We start from the raw sequence: 17,499 nt of genomic DNA, 5'->3' as shown, positions 1-17,499 counted from the left end.
TTTTTTTGTTCCAGTTATGAGCATGAACTGCTTCATTCAATCAAATGTGCCTAATGCTCTAAGGTTTCCTCATGGTCTCAACAGTATTAAGAAATACTAGCGCTTCCTGAGTACCAGAAGCGGCCCCAAACACGTCAACTCATTCTGCCTTCCTCTCAGACCTGTAAACTGATCATGTTTAAAATAGACTCAATGAAACTGAGAGGTTATCTGGAAGGCTACAACATTCCCTTACACCACACAGAAACCCATAATTAGAATGCCATCAGTTTTGAAATAACAATCATTTAAAATATAGTTTTAATAATTTTCCATGATTTAAATTCTATACTGTTTATTTTTTTCTAGTTTAGTTATTTCTTTTTTTATTCGATATATTTTTTATTTACATTTCAAATGACTTCCCCTTTTCTAGACCCCCACTCCCCGAAAGTCCCATCAGCCCCCTTCCTTCCCCCTGTTTTCCCACCCAACCCTTCCCACTTCTTTTATTTATTGACATTTTATTTATTTATTTTTGTTTTTGTTTTTGTTTTGTTTTGTTTTGTTTTTTTGTATTTGGTTTTTTTCGAGACAGGGTTTCTCTGTGTAGCCCTGGCTGTCCTGGAGCTTACTCTGTAGACCAGGCTGGCCTCAAACTCAGAAATCCACCTGCCTCTGCCTCCCAGAGTGCTGGGATTACAGATGTGCGCCACCACCACCTGGCATTTATTGACATTTTAAATGTTATAAACTCTTAACAACAAGGAAGGGCTAACAGTCTCACACCCACAGAACTCAATACTGTGGAACCAAGTTTTGCAAAAAAGAATCCATTACATCTCTAGGAGCTGTGGGGTAGGGTGTGTGTGTTCATGTGTGTGTGCGCACATGTGTGTGTGTGTATGCATGTTTATATGCATGTCTGTGTCTGTGGATGTGCGTGTGCATGTGTGTGTGTATGACTGTGTGTGTGTAGTGTGTTTGTGTATACATGTGTGCATGTGTATATGTATGCATGAGTGGGAAGTGGTATACATGAGTGTGAGTATATGCATCTGTATATGTATACAGGATTGGGAAGTTGTACACATGAGTGTGCGCATTTTGTGTATGTCTCTGTGTGATTTCCATTCAGATCTTCATAACGTGATCTGAGGTCTGGTTTGAGACCTCTAGGCAGGAAGTGCAGAGGAGCTGCTCACTGACTGGTGCTCAGTGAGGGAAGCTGTAAAACTCCTGTATACAGACGCAGGCCGCCATGAGCGTTGCTAAGCCCTAGCCTTGCGAAGGAAAACGGCCCTTGTGTCTGTCTCTTTTCTTTTCTTTTGTTTTCTTTTGTTTTCTTTTCTTTTCTTTTCTTTTTCCCTTACTCCTTCCCTCCCTCCTTCCCTCTCCCACTTTCCCCCATTTTTCTCTTTTCCCCTTTCCCTCCCTTTCTCCCATGGATGAGAGAGATTTCTATTGGGGTGGAGGAGAGATTTTAAGTTTGTAACTGCAGAAGTCTTTGGCAAATGAACTGGCTACTGAGCATACCTATTTTTGGAAAGTCCTCTCTAAATAGTACCAGAGTGTATTGTGAGTCCTATCCAGAACAGTAACTAAAAGACAACTAATACACATCTTATTTATGTCAGTCCAGGTATGTGGCCTTCTCTAGGTGCATTTTTTTTTCAGAATTCTCATGTGCATTCAAGAATTCAAAATACAATGTTTAGACTTGGGCCTGTGTGCCAAGCAGTATACAGCTTGAGGAGTATTCTCTTTTACTGCCTTACATACAAAATACATTTGTATGTGCTCTGCTTTCTTTTATTTTTGTTTTTTACTGTGGCCAATTAGAACTACACATTTCCTTCAGGATTGCTTTCAAGTGTCTCAGAAGTGCTGCTGTATCGTGGTTTAATTTTATTTAATTACTATGAACTTTTAATTTCTTTCTTGACCCATTCACCATTCAGTAATGCAATATTTAAACTCTATGAGATTTGTATTTACTGGAGATTTCTTTTGCTGTCAGTTTTAATTTTTATTACATTGTAGTTATACAGGAAACGCAGAACCATTTCAATCTCTTTGAATTTGTAAAAGTTTGTTTTACATCTGAGGGTGTGGTCTGTTTTAGAGAGGCACCCATATGTAGCTGCAAAGAATATGTATTCTGTGGTGTTTGAATATAGTGTTCTATAGATAGCTATTAAGTTCATTTGATGTATTCTGTTGCCTCTATGCTTACTTTTCATTCAAATGACTTGCCTTTTCAAAAATGTATAGTATGAAAATTAGCCGTTAATGAGTTGATATTAATATGTTCTTTAAATCCAGCAGCACATTTTTATGAAATTGGGAACAGAATAATTTAGTACATACATACTTAAAATAATAATGTCTTCTTGCTTAACTGTTCCTTTGATTAGAATAAATTTTCATTTGAAGTATATCTTGTCAGCTATTAGGCTTGAGACCCTGTCTGCTTCCTGAGACCATTTGATGAGAGTACTTTTGTCCATACCATTATTCCCAGGCTCCAACCATCTTTAAATCTAAGATGTATTTCTTCTAGATAACAGAAAGTTGGATTGTGTTTCTTGATCAGTTCAGCCAGGCTGTGTCTTTTGATTGGAGAATTGTGGCTATTAACAATTAAAGTTATTATTGAAATATGAGTAATTGGTATTGTTTTATTGATGTTCTTTGTGTTCTCAGTGAGACTTTGAGCTTTAGTAGTTACGGCTTCACATTTCTTTCCATAGACTCTTAGCTATGATCTTTAGCCCCTTTCATGCAAAATATTGGTTCCTGTATTTTCTATAGGTTTGTTTTGTTGGATTTAGTTTTTAAGGATGTTTATATCATGGGAAGTTTTTACTTATGCATTTATTTATTTTGCCTTCAACTATGTCGGATAGTTTTGCTAGGTATGTTAGTCTAGGTTCTCTGTCATGGTCTTTTAAGATTTGGAATTCATTGCTTTAGGGTCTCTGGATTTCAAAGTTTACAATGAGAAATGAACTATGATATGTTTTGGTAATTTTCTTTTTTGGTCTTGTCTTATTGGTGTTCTATGTCAGTTCCTTAGTTTGGGAGTCTTCTTTTATGATCTGGTCTATGCCATTTGACTTCTTCTTTTTTGTTTATGTATGTAATTAGAAATTTGGGACTTTGTTGTATCACATCATATTTTCTATATGAGCCTTCCCTATGTTTTTGAATTGTTTTTATATTCATTTCCTAATTCCTGTAGCTCCTCTACCTTATCTTCAAGCTTTTTCCAGGCATTCTCAGTGCTTTAATACTTCATTTTCAAAAGTAAACACCGTACTAATCATCAGTTAAATTCTAGTGAATAAAAACCTAAAACTGCATGAATTAATCAGCAAACCAAAATGACCCTTCAACAGTATTACCAAGTAGCTAATCCACTCTAGGAAGCTAACCATAATGTAAAATTCTGAGCAAACTCAAGTGGTTCTCTTACATGATGGCACTAGAGTCTGACTCTTTGCAGGGATTCAATTTACCATAACAACCAAGGTTAGGATTACACAGAAATACAAGTGCTGATGCAGTTTAAATAAGGGTGATTACGTATTTTTAGTGTCTGGGTTACAATTCCTGTCATAACACAAGTTCTACTGTATAACTTACAAGGCCTGAAACCTTTATAGCAACAAAATTATATATTTAAAGATAATTTCTATATATTACATTAACTGTAGACACCACAACCACTTTACACTTTGATATTAATTTAGAAAAGTACAACATTTCCCAGAAAACCCAAGTGATCATATTTCAGTCAGCTGTCCAGGACTTCTTCTGTACTCAGTACCAACTATCTGTTGTCCCTTAACTCCAGAGTGAACTGGCTAATGAACAGGAAGCAGGGGAACGGGAATCCAATTAGTGAGAGACGAACTCCAACAATCACTGCATTTTCACATTTTCAGTCATAAAACTTCCCGTTTAGGTGAGGCATTAGAGAGGGTACCAGCTGTCAAACTGGCCCAAAGCTCTTTTGTTCCATAGGATCTTAAACTCTTTCTACAACACCAATGGCATTCAAACCGAGCTACAAAGAGCACGGTCATTGTGGTGAAAATAAACACAATCTGCCTATAGGAGGTGTAAAGATTGGCTTTTAAGTTGTCTGTTTGACAGTATTCAAGCGTAACACTCCTGCAAACACTGAGACATATTCTGTACTGCAGCACATGAGGTTTACATTCGTTCTTAACCTGCTACTATCATATAAGGTCACTAGGCTGCCAAGCAGCCCATCTGGTGGAAAAGAGAGACAGGACTGTGGACTGAACAAGAGAGCATGGGTACCACCCTGACACTGGCCTAAATGGTATGAAACCCATGCTTGTATCCCTGACATAAGAATGGCCACTGTCTCCACATTGCTCCACAGTGAAGCAGCAATGCCCACGGAGCTTTCTCCCCATCTCCAACACCCCATAGCTACAGAAACTCATTCAAAAGCAAAAAAAAATCATGGACTGAATCTATGTACCTGTGATCCTTTGCAAATCCTAAAGTGAAGAAATATTCTTAGTTTTGACCAAGAATTCTATTGGAATGAACTAAAGATACCTTTTAAAGTAATTTTAAGTATATTTTTATTATATTTCTACATAGATTATTCAATAATCTTTGTGGACATAATTTGATCAACAATATAATCATAATGTCAATACTACATGATCCAGAATGAGATTCTGGCTGCAGAGGAAGCTTAATTATTAAGCAATGCCTTTCTTTCTAAAAAGCTTCTGTATTTCTAATTGATATGAAAAAAAAAAAGAAAAAGCATCTCTTGTTGATGTAACACTGAGATTTAGCTTGGGCCCCTTCTGTGTGGAACATAATTACCTCTTCAGGATAAAATGGTGAGATGCAGTCAATAAGTTGCAGTAATCTTCAGGAAAAGTCTATGGGCAGCTCTGCTGTGACAGCTGTGCATCATGGGCCTAGTCTGGAGATGAAGTTGTGAGATTCTTTGGATGAACCAGTACCAAGCACATCCAGGGCTTTTCGTTTCATGAGTGCAAACCTGCCCTTGGTGAGCCTTAAAAGGAACTTCCGGTAAGATGGTCGCAAGTTCTGAATTTCCATAAGAGCTGCATGGAAACAAATCACTGTAGAGATGGAATAGATAATAGTATCTGCATGAGGAAAATAGGGAACCTTTCCAGCCTCGATGCCCTTGAAACACATCGTCTCCACCAGCTTGGAAGCTACATGTGCTTTTATAAGACATCACTGACACACTTGCGGAAAACCCAGCCACAATAGCATGTAGCTCATCATCCAGGTTCCTGATCCGGTGGCGACCCAAGAAAGGAACCCAGCCGGAAGTTTTCTTTGTTGTAGGAGAGAGGAGCCTGGATGGTTCTGCAAACAGATGCCTAAATGCAGAGTGGATCCAGAGACAGCCCTGGATCAAGTCTTTCATGCAGTAGGAAATGCTGTTGTCTCCATAAAGCTTGCAGCACCTGTGCCTCGGCCCAGGCTTGCATATGGAGTCCACGAGAGTCAGCGCCAGAGCGATTATTCTCACTGCTCTCTCGGGGTTCCCTTGTGCTTCTCCCTCTTCCACGGTTTTTTGTTTTGTTTTGTTTTGTTTTGTTTCGAGACAGGGTTTCTCTGTGTAGCCCTGGCTGTCCTGGAACTCACTCTGTAGACCAGGCTGGTCTCGAACTCAGAAATCCGCCTGCCTCTGCCTCCCAAATTCTGGGATTAAAGGTGTCCGCCACCGCCTGGCCTTCGACTTTTGCACATGCTGTCTCTGGTGAGTAAGAGTGTGTGGGGCTTTCTTCCTTCCCCGTGATAAACCTAAGTGCAGAAAATGTAAAGCCTTTTAAGCCATCTTTGCACCTGAAAAAGAACCGGCACACGGCCACTGTGTTGCATAACAAAAGGACTTCTCTGTTTCTAAATGTTGTCTTGCAACACCCATTCTAAATAGTGTTGCTGTGGCCAAGTTGTAAATTGTGAGCAGCCCTCTCCTGCTTTTTCTTTCAGTTAGAATGGCCACATGTGAGGCTGGCAGAGCCGCGCCAAAGCCAGGAGTCCATGAACAGAATTTCCTTAAAACGCAGAAGAAAGTAATACACAAGGCCCCATTAGTGGTCAGGAAGGAGGCGGACAGGAGGATCTCAGGAAGCAGCTTCTCCAGATAATACTCCAGCTTCTGCTTCCGGAGAACAGGTGCTATCCGGTACAGGGGTGTGTAGATTCTGAGGGCGCCCCAAGAGATCTTCAGGAAGGAGACCCAGCAGGAGGGTGCCAAGTGTGGCCCATCGCTCAGCAACTATGAGGGACGGACTTGCTGAGGGCCAAGAAGAGTGGCGGTGGCAGCTGCATGTGGCCAGGGCCACGAGGGGCTCAGCGTGGGTGGCAGACACGCAACAACAGCGGGCAGGCGCCTCTGGGTGCTGGGTGCCTCATCTTCACCTTTTAATGTTCTATCTTCAGCTTGATCCATACTACTGGTAAGGATTTCCTTCGACTTATATAGTTAGGCTACTGGGCTCTTTCAGTCCCACGCTTATCTTTCTGCGTCTTTATTAAGTTCCATTTTCACATCCTGGACTTGCTATGTCGTTTCCATCAGTCTTACATTTGTGTTTCCTTAGCATCAGTCAGGAATGTATTCTTCCTAAGTTCTTTCTCTTTGCCTCACCGAGCTGTTTATTCGTATCTTGCCTTATTTTTTAAAGTTTATGGTTGTTTTTTGAAATTCTGTGTCCTGGAATCCATCTGTGTACTAATCATTGGTAAACATTTCTACAGAACTGGTAAGTTTTGGAAGGGAGATGCTGGCTTGACCATGCTGTTTGTAGTTTGGGGATGTGTTCCTTCTGTATCTGATTTGGACAGAGTGTATTGGGGCAGAAGAGAGGATAAGCAGATCAGGGTTGGCCTGGTATTTGAAAGAAGCTTAAGTTAGATAAAGTCAGGTGGACACAGGGGACTGAACTTGTTTACAGGATGGATGTCCTGACCCAAGCCTGGGGTGTAGGGTGGATCTGGGGTTTAGAGAGGGTGCATGGATGGAGAAATCTGGTAGACTCACCAGGATCATTCTGGGTGGAGAGGGTGGATATGGTCTTAGAGGGGCCTGTGGGTCAAGGGGAATAAAGGGGCGTTCCTGCTTGAAGCCTAGAGGCTGAGTGTCCGGCAAGCCTGGGTGGACACACTAGTCCAGAGCACTGGGCTAATTCTAGAGAGTTGGAGGAATGCGTTTTCAAGTGTAGACTCCCAAGAAGCCGATGAAGGTTCTGGGAGCTTGGACATGGTGAGAGGGCCTGTGCAGCAGAGTCCAGCTGCTTTCCTAATGCTCACACCTACGTTTCTACTGTGAAAACCCCAGAGAAGACCCTGCAAAGAATAAAGTATACTAAGAGGCTCAGTTCATTATAGCTTGTTTGAAAGTTATTCACCTAATGGGTGTGTGTGTGTGTGGTATATGTGAGCTTGCTTGAAAGTTATTCACTAACAGATGTGTGTGTATATGTGTGTGTGTGTCTTACTTCTTAAAGTATATATTTTCTTTCAAATTATATGCATGTTACAATCTTTAAGTACTAAATAAATATTAAATGCTTGCTATTACATTCACTGCTTGGGGGAACCAGTAGTGACTCCTGTTCTATTAATTTTCCTCACATGAACTGAATGTCAAAACATGCCAGAAATTCATTTTCAAATAAAAATGGATATCTATACATAATCAGTTAATAATGAGAGTTTGTGTCTCTGTTTTCCATATTAAGTCATCAATAACAACTTGTTGGAAACCTGAAGCTCATCCCTTTACCTAGCTCTCTTCTAGTACTGTGTCCATCATGAATGAACGTTTAGGAATTCCTGTCAATACTAGATTAACTATAATTTTCACATGCAAGATGACATTGTGTACATGGTCTGCAGTCTTAGCCAGCTGAAGATAGTGTCTCCTACTAGAAGGGCCAGATTAGCACTGAGTAAGGAATGTTTTTCTGAGGCCTAAAGCCTAAATAGAATGTGGGTGATTTTTTTTTTAAGGAAAGAAAAACAAGAACTGGAGAGATGCTCCCACAATTAAGTTGCATACAGCTCCTGAAGAGAACCTATGTTCAGTTTCCAGTAGCCACATGAGCAGATCACAACCTCCTAACCCTCTACAGAGAAACCGACGCCCTCCGCTGGCCTGGGTTTGAACTTCCACCCACATGCACATATATGTAACTTAAAATTTACAAGATGATCAAAGCAAGAAAGGAAAATTACATTAGAGGATGCAGCAGACCTGGGTCTGGAAGCAAGGCTGTCTCTCCTGTGACTCACTTCATCTCTATTGCCACAGCTACGTTGGTTCTCTGTCCTTTGTGTCTCTTCATGTGTCGCTTCATGTTTCTAGCCTCAGTTCCCACCAACTTATTGTCCTGTAGCTCCTTCAATTTCTGCATCATCTATCATATATTTGTCACTTATCACCTATCTGTCTAGCTATCTAGCCATACACCCAACCATCCTTCAAAACTCAGGACTCTTTTGTTGTTTGTTTTATACTCAATAGCAGCTCAGTGCAATTCACTCACTCTTTCTATCTATCTATCTATCTATCTATCTATCTATCTATCTATCTATCATCTATCTCCATCTATCATCTGTCAATTATCTATGATTCATTTGTCATCAGTGGATAACAAGATCTGGACAAGCCAAGGGTTCCCTCTCTAGTATAGAGATTCCATGGTACAAACCTCTTCAAAGCCACTCAGAAACCACTTGGATATCTGCTGGTTAGTTTCTTTATCTTGAGAGCCCAGCCTTGTCTCTATGTCGGTGGCATTCTACTGAGATTGATTAGTAGATTATACAGTAGCAAGTATGGAAAGCATCTTGAAAGCAGTTCCTTGTTGCTGTTTTCCCAAGGAGACATTTATTCTGACTCATGCCCCATCTGTGGAAAGGCTGCACTATAGGCTTGTGAGCATGCATGTGCAAGAACAGTGGACTAAGTGCTGACACCCCCAAAACTCCATGTTTACATTGCTGATTCCATGATTTATGGAACTAAAATTTTCAAGCTCCATGCATTCTCATGCATGCAGGATTCTCTCCATTTTTCCAGTGGTACTGTTTTTACTTTGTGGTTAACAGACTGGATCTTTCAAACTTGCCTTAAAATGAACATAAACTGCATTCTGAATATACATAGAAAAAATCCTTTAACATGTCACATGACCCCTCCTGCTGCACGAGAAGCCATCCAGACCTCTTTTTTCACTTACTTGCTGTCCCAAGGGTACCAGTGACTGCATATCTTTTCTAAACAATTCTTTTCTATCTCCTTTGTTCCTAAATTGAATCACAAAGGAATAAGATATACAACTTTTTTGGCTGAATTTAACTTTTCCTTTGTGGCAGTGTTCAGCTTGAGGTAAACATAATTTTATTCACAATATTTGTGATGAATGGGCTAAATGCGTGGCAGAATGCAAGATTGCCAGGCAGACAGAGTGGCATTTAGTCACTCTTTCTATCTAAAAGTAATTGAGAGGATTTGTACTAAACTGTACTTAAAACAGGTACTTGGTTGAAACATTGGGAAAATATTAAGTGGCATTACTTAGAACCAATGTATTAAATGAATAGAGATGTAAGCTCTGGCACATAGGGAAAAAGTACTGTGCCAGTCTATTCCAGGTTCTAAAATAGCCAAACAAAGGAAGGAAGGTGTTTTACATTTCATTTGCGTATTTACCTTTTTCAGTTCCTGTTTATTTTCCCCTTAGTCACACCAACCCTGGAGCCACTGAAGTGCAATAAAAGGGAACAGAGAGTGTCTTCTCTGGAAATCAGCCCTATTCTGTCGTTTGCATTGCATGTGAAAGCATTGTAAACAGTTCTTAACCCGAGGGAGGGGCAGGATCCTGTGTCTCCAAACAGGTTCTGCTAACAGTCTCTCTGCTTCAGCAGCAAGTGATGTACACTCAGTGTCGTTTCCTGCGCATGATTAAGACAAGCCATAGCTATATCTTTTATCTAGACAGATGTCTTTTATCAATCATTTATTAATCAACACTATTATCTATAATCTTTCATCTATCAATCATATACATCATATATCAATCTATCATTTTTATCATTTGTGATCTATCTATCTATCTATCTATCTATCTATCTACCTGTCTGTCTATCCATCTATCTATCTATCTATCTATCTATCTATCTATCTATCTATCTATCTATTTGTCTGTCTGTCTGCCTGCCTGCCTGCCTGCCTATCTATCTATCTATCTATCTATCTATCTATCTATCTGTCTGTCTGTCTGTCTGTCTGTCTGTCTGTCTGTCTATCTATCTATCTATCTATCTATCTATCTATCTATCTATCTATCTATTGGAGGCATTTGAGATAACCCATTGCAGACCCATGATAGCAGGTCAACTCAGTTCTTGGTTCAATTACAGATCGGAGCCAGTACTTTCTTTCCTTTGACTCGTAAGGTTAACAGATCTAGTATCTGTTGGCCAAATTTTAACTTTGCTAGTTTCATAACTAAAACATTTTCTTGTCATTATTCTTTTAGTCCTTTTACATATAAAGAATTTAGAGCTAAAACAATATGTAATCTAGCCTAGGAAATATCATCGAGCCTCTATTTTCCAAACTTTGACAACCATGAGTAATTTTGGTTTTAATTTAATAAAATTTCAGGAAAATATAGTGATGTGTTTTTCCAATTATCAAGTATTGGCTAACCAGCCAATAAAAGGAAATAAGAACTAAAAGCTATATAAAAGAACAAGAATGTGGTGATGTTGATCTCAGTCAAGAGAAGACAACTCTTCTGAAGACAGGTGCAAAGTGAAATGTTGACTGATAAGGGTTTAAAGATGGACAGGAAAAGCAGGGACACTTGAGCTTGTTGGAGAGTCCAGGAAGTAGAAGCCCTGGATAACCTAGAAATTAGGAATATGGCCAAGTAGGAGAACAGGCTCAATTAAGAAGCAAAATTTACTCTTTTCTTCATTGTATTCTTCCATTTTCCTTATACCCTGTGGTAATTATAATTCAAACCTGATATGAAAAATATGTCTACACTTTAAAGAAAGCTTCAGAATGGAGTAGCTATGTGATAGGCCCAAGGATGGAAGAAATGCTTATACTTACAATGTTCTCATCCTAGCAACTGAGCCTCATTTATCCATTCAACTACTGGAATACTTTCAGATAGTCTCTAAGATAAATTTGCCTCATTCTGAGAATGTATTTAGAAGTTTTTCTAATGGAATTATGAAGGAATTTGACATGTGGGGTGTTGTAAATGGCAATTTCTCAGTTTGATAACTTTAAACATGAAGCTCATTTGCAAAGCTCACTCACAGAAATGCAGTTTGTCATCAGCATCCTCCTTTGAATACAAGCAGGCAAGCCAAACAAAGTGACAGGAAATACATTAAGAATTCATTCTAAGAAACGAATAAGAAGAGAAATAAAACAACAGAAAAGAAATGTAGATGAATGGAGTTAATTTAGTGAGTAGTGTAACACATTAAACAGAACTATTCATTTTAGGTTTCATTTTATCTTAAAAAAATAAAAATAAAACATTCCTTCCTCCTATTCTTCATCATAGTCCCCAGGCTCCATCCATTGTTTGGTTGTGGGGCTCTGTATCTGTCTGAGTCAGCTTCTAGTTGGAGTCTCTCAGAGGACATGTTCCTGTCTGCAACTATATCAGACTATCATTAATGTTAGGGATTGGTGCTTGCCCATGGGATGGGTCTCAAGTTTAACCAGCTACTGGTTAGCCATTCCCTCAGTCTCTGCTCTGTCTCCCCCCTCCCCACCATCCCCCTTCCCCTAAGTGCCAGCATTTCTTGTACATTGGATAAATTTGAGTTGAAAGTATTGTGGATGGATTGGTATCTCTATTGCTCTACTTGGGTTCCCTCCTAGCTACAGGCAGTGGACTCTTTGGGTTCCATGCCCCAATTGATTCTTGGACACTTCCCTTATCCCAAGTCTCTGTCTCCTCCTAGAGGTGCTCCCCACCTCCACATCCCATCAGTTGTAGATTTCCATTCGTTTTCATGGCCATATAGCCATCTCTCCTGTTCTCGCCACACCAGATCCTGAACCACCCCATTTCCCCTCCCCTCCCCCATCCCTCCCACTACCTTCCCTCCATCTGCCTCTTATGACTACTTTATTCCCCCTTCTAAATGAGATTTAAGCTTCCTTGCTTGGGCTTTTCTTCTTGTTTAGCTTCTTTGGATCTGTGGAGTGCAGCATGGTACTTGCATTTTATGGTTAATATCCACTCATAAGTGAGTACATTGACTGCCCCAAAGGAGATAAGAACTCTGCAGGAAGACTAATAGCATCAACTAGCCTGGACCCCTGGGGCTCTCAGCATTTGCACCACCAACCAAGGAACATACATTAATTGTACCTAGGCAAGGTCTCCTGGCACATATGTAGCAGATTGCAGCTTGGTCTTTACTTGAGTCCCAAACAACTGGAACGGGGGCTATTCCAAATACAACTGGAACGGGGGCTATTCCAAATACAACTGGAACGGGGGCTGTTCCAAATACAACTGGAACGGGGGCTATTCCAAATACAACTGGAACGGGGGCTGTTCCAAATACAACTGGAACGGGGGCTATTCCAGATACAACTGGAACGGGGGCTATTCCAGATACAACTGGAACGGGGGCTATTCCAAATACAACTGGAACGGGGGCTGTTCCAAATACAACTTGAACGGGGGCTGTTCCAAATACAACTGGAACGGGGGCTGTTCCAAATACAACTTGAACGGGGGCTGTTCCAAATACAACTGGAACGGGGGCTATTCCAGATACAACTGGAACGGGGGCTGTTCCAGATACAGCTGGAACGGGGGCTATTCCAGATACAACTGGAACGGGGGCTGTTCCAAATACAACTTGAACGGGGGCTGTTCCAAATACAACTGGAACGGGGGCTATTCCAAATACAACTGGAACGGGGGCTGTTCCAAATACAACTGGAACGGGGGCTATTCCAGATACAACTGGAACGGGGGCTGTTCCAAATACAACTGGAACGGGGGCTATTCCAAATACAACTGGAACGGGGGCTATTCCAGATACAACTGGAACGGGGGCTATTCCAGATACAACTGGAACGGGAGCTATTCCAGATACAACTGGAACAGGGCTATTCCAGATACAACTGGAACGGGGGCTATTCCAAATACAACTGGAACGGGGGCTATTCCAGATACAACTGGAACGGGGGCTATTCCAGATACAACTGGAACGGGGGCTATTCCAGATACAACTGGAACGGGGGCTATTCCAGATACAACTGGAACGGGGGCTGTTCCAGATACAACTGGAACGGGGGCTGTTCCAAATACAACTGGAACAGGGGCTATTCCAGATACAACTGGAACGGGGGCTATTCCAGATACAACTGGAACGGGGGCTATTCCAGATACAACTGGAACGGGAGCTATTCCAGATACAACCGGAACGGGGCTATTCCAAATACAACTGGAACGGGGGCTATTCCAAATACAACTGGAACGGGGGCTATTCCAGATACAACTGGAACGGGGGCTATTCCAGATACAACTGGAACGGGGGCTATTCCAAATACAACTGGAACGGGGGCTATTCCAGATACAACTGGAACGGGGGATGTTACCTGTATGTCGGATATGTTCTTTTAGCTTGGTTGTCTTGTCTGGCATCAGTAGGAGAGGAAGATTCTAGCCTCCTAGAGACTTGAAATGCCAGGATGGGGGAATACCCAGGAGGCGCCCACCTGCTCAGAGGAGTCAGGGAGAGGACAAGGGAAGCGTTGTAGTGTGACCGAGGGAGGGTCAGTGAGGGGATGTGAAGCAAATAAGTAAAAAAAATAATTAATTAAATTTAAAAATAGGGTCTTAATAAAGCAGGGAGACTTAAACTCTCTCTCCCTCTTATCTCAATCCCAAAGTACTAGATTAGGGACTTGGACCATCTTAGTTGGAAATAGAGTGATTCTTTATGTCCTAAAAGATATCCAAAAAGATGTGGTAGTTGTGATAATGAAAAGAAAAAAATCCAACAAACTCTGAAATGTTAAATATATTTAGACAGAAATGCATAAAGTATAATAGCAAAAGTTAAAGGTAGCAATAACTTTCAAACAGGCATCCAAATAGATGTGATAGAAACAAAAAGTAAATATGAAAAAAAATTGAGGATTCATTCAGAAGGGTAACAATATAATTAAAATATCTAGACAGAAAACATAAGATAAGGATAATATCACCCAGTGAACAATGAAGCAATATTTACCATAAAAAATGCTACTTTCTTAGCAATTTTATACCTACCCAAACTATCAAATGTAAGTAAGGCCCAATATAGAATATTTTGTGACATACAAATTTTTAAAGATTTACCTAGCATATACCATTTTTTCATAAAAAATTAAAATAAGCTCTTTCCTCTTGGCTATCTTACTCTCTTGCCCTCTTGGGGTCTTCCCTTCTCTCTTCCCTTCCCCCTTCTCTCCCTGTTATCATGGCTGGTGTCTACTTCTCTATTCTCTCCTCCCTGTCTTTTTTTGCCTCTGCTACCCTCTTAAGTCTCCTCCCCATGCCTTGAATAAACTCTCTTCTATGCTAAAATAAACAAATAAATAGATAAATAAATAAATAAATAAATAAATAAATAAATAAATAAAAATTTTAAAAAGAAACTTACCCAAATGATGAAGAAGCAGAAGAAAGAAAAAGACATGAGACCTGGGAACATTAGTGGGAGAAAGAAGCCTAGATAGAATTCCACAGGAGACAATGAAACAGCCTGCAACCTGATTGCTTGCTCTGGGCAAGATCAGAGTCTTTACCTGTAGACCTTGTTCATCCTGTGACAAGTCTTTATAAGAGACTATCAGAAAATGGGGAAAGATCTATTCACAGATACAGAACAATTCTACAAGCAAAGCTCTCTGAAAGATTATGGTTTTTCAGGCTTCAGTTGATGCTGAGACAATGTCAAGATTTGTTTTTTTTTTGTTTTGTTATTATTTAAAATAGATTCTTCTTAATAAAATGTATCCTGGTTATAGTTTTTCCTCCCCAGCTTCTCTAAGATCCTCCCACTTCCACACTTAGCCAAATCCACACTCCATTTTCCTTCTCAGTAGCATATAATCAGGCATCTAATAATCATCTTAATAAATAAAATTAGATATTAACAAACAAACTAGAATAGGACAAACAAACAGAATAAAAAGAGCCAAAGAAAGAGCTCAAGCAACAGACAGACAGACAGACAGACAGAGAAATCTCACAGAAACAAAAGATGGGAAGCCATAATATAGTTACACAGACCCTATTTAGGGAGAGAGAGAGAGAGAGAGAGAGAGAGAAAGAGAGAGAGAAAGAATTATGAGACAGAACATCTCAAATCACTATGAGTTTATTTTGTGTTGCCTAACAACTGCTGGGCATGGGGTTTGTCATTAAGAGTGGTTTGTTTTCCCAGTGAGACTCCACTGGAGAAAAATTAATTTTTCATTTATAAGTGGTTATCAGTTGGAGCTAGCTACTGGGTTAGGGATACGTGTTTCTGTCTCTTTGATCTTCTCAGTCAGAACCAGACCCATGCTGGCCCTGTGCATGCCATTCCAGTCTTTGTGAGCATCTAAGCGGCTATCGTTTTCACATATCTTCACATGTTGTACTGTGTTCAGAGGACCTTGTTTCTTGGTGCCCTCCATCCTCCTGACTTTTACAATCTTTCTGCCTCCTCTTCTGCAGAGTTCCCTGAGCCTCGGGGAGAGGGATTTGATGGACTCAACCCATTTAGGACTGAGTGTTCCAAGGTCTCTCACTCTTTGAATATTATCCATCTGTGGGTCTCTGTATAAATCCTCTCTTACTAGGTCCTACCTACTGCAGGAGAAGCTTCTCTGATGGTGACTGAGGGAGACACTGATCTGTGGATATACCAGAATGTTGTTGGCAGTTTTATTGCTAAATTCCCTGAGCATAGCAGTAATACCTGGTTTTCCCCTAGGTGCCTGGCCTATCTAGTCTAAGGTTCTTGGCCAACAGATCAGTATCAGGGATAGATTGTATCTCATAGAGTGGTTCTTAAACCCCATCAGATAGTGGTTGGTTACTCCTGTGCTACTATTGCAACAGTACATTGTGCAGGCAGGTCACTTCTACAGATCAAACAGTTTGTAGCTGGGTTGGTGTTCACTTTTCTGCTTTGGAAGCGTTCAAAGTACCTTTCAGTATTCTAAACACTAGTCAGTAAAGGCGAAGGTTCCAGGTACGCACGAGCTCAACTTTTCCGTTTTCAATGTCTTGTGCAGATGTTATCTTCAGCACTAGGACCTTGCCATTAGTTTTTTTAGAATAAGCAATAGCTTTGAAAATAGTCTGTATTGTTTGGACATTCCCATGGGGCCACCCAAAATTCGATTAGCTGTAGCCCATTCCTGGGAGTTGAGGTTTCCTTTGGTAGTAATAGATAATCAGTTGGGACTCTGTCTCCCCAGTTACTTGGTGATTCTGTTGAGGTTACACACACACATACACACATATACAGAGAGAGAGAGAGACAGAGACAGAGACAGAGAGAGACAGAGAGAGACAGAGAGACAGACAGAGAGAGAGAGACAGAGAGAGAGACAGAGAGTGACAGAGACACAGAGAGAGAGACAGAGAGAGACAGAGACAGAGAGAGAGACAGAGAGAGAGAGAGAGAGAGAGAGAGAGAGACAGAGACAGAGAGAGACAGAGAGACAGATAGAGACAGAGACAGAGAGACAGAGACAGAGACAGAGAGAGAGAGAGAGAGAGAGAGAGAGAGAGAGATGGGTATGACCCTTCAGCTGACCCTTACTTTTAGCTACTCTCCCTGCTTCCCTGCCTCATCTCGTTCTTCATTTATCCCTCTCCCCATTTGATTCTCCTGTTCCAGTTTCCCCCAGTCTATCCATAGCTATCTATTCTATTTCCCCTTCCTCGGGTGATCCAACTTACACCCAGCCCCTTACTCTGTACATAACCTCTGTACTATTGTAGACTGTAGCTTGCTTATTCAAGACTTAGCAGCTCACATCAATATTAATTGACTACATCTATATTTGCCGTCTGGGGGTCTGAGCTACCTTGCTCAGGATGATTTCTTTTTAGCTCTGTCTGACCTTGCCAGTTTTCACAAATGTCCAGGGGACTGTTAACACTACCAGCTCAGGGACACACTCTGAAAATCATTTGTCTATAGTAACTGTTTGATTTTAAAACATTGGGTGTACTTAGTATGTTACAAAATGTAGTTTAAATGGTGGGAAGTCTGGAGGTGGAAGTGTACATGCAACTTTAAGTGAAAGTGAACCACAAACCTGTGGTATAAGAAAAGATATAAGAGATGAAAACTCTCATTTAAAATGAATTTTCAACATAACAAAAGTATTAATTAGACCAGAGGAAACATGCTGTGTTCATTAATGTC

At 40.6% G+C, this 17,499-nt stretch overlaps 1 pseudogene; it reads right to left on the bottom strand.

Annotated features, from left to right (window-relative positions):
• Positions 1-4,905: 4,905 nt before the first annotated feature.
• LOC127690849 (transmembrane protein 135-like) lies at positions 4,906-6,351 on the bottom strand (annotated as a pseudogene).
• Positions 6,352-17,499: the final 11,148 nt, after the last annotated feature.

The sequence above is a fragment of the Apodemus sylvaticus genome, chromosome 8 (genome assembly GCF_947179515.1).
Source record: "Apodemus sylvaticus chromosome 8, mApoSyl1.1, whole genome shotgun sequence".
Taxonomy (NCBI): Eukaryota; Metazoa; Chordata; class Mammalia; order Rodentia; family Muridae; genus Apodemus; species Apodemus sylvaticus.
This window is presented reverse-complemented; position numbering and strand designations above follow the sequence as displayed.